This window comes from Frankliniella occidentalis, unplaced genomic scaffold, assembly GCF_000697945.3.
Source record: "Frankliniella occidentalis isolate FOCC.00 unplaced genomic scaffold, Focc_3.1 Scaffold79, whole genome shotgun sequence".
NCBI classification, from domain to species: Eukaryota; Metazoa; Arthropoda; class Insecta; order Thysanoptera; family Thripidae; genus Frankliniella; species Frankliniella occidentalis.
Window position 1 is genome coordinate 123,627 of NW_026267209.1, and position 415 is coordinate 124,041.

Below are 415 nucleotides of genomic sequence, written 5' to 3' on the forward strand. Positions count from 1 at the left end.
TTGAATTTTTTTTTCGGTCAAACACTTCAGTACATTTAGCTGTTAAAAAAAGAACCTTTCTTTACGCGCACGTGTGTGTGTGTGTGTGATTAAGAAGCGCGCGAGGCCGTCAGGCCGCGAGGCCAAAAGCAGAGGCGAACAGCCCGCCTTGGGACGGCCAGATCTCGTCTTACTATCTGCTCTGATGGGCGCTATTCAAGCCTCATAATCCGTGCCGCCCCCGCCCCCACCACGCCGAGCCACGCCACGCAATGCCACCCCCCGTCCGCCACTTCACACGAGCAGAGCGGGGGGTTCGCCTCATTGAAACGGGCGAGCAGGCAAGAACAACGCCGACGTCAACTTACCGTCCAGCTGCGCGAGTGTGTAAACCTTGCCCCCGGAGAAACTTGTGACCTCCCTCCCTCCCCCCCCC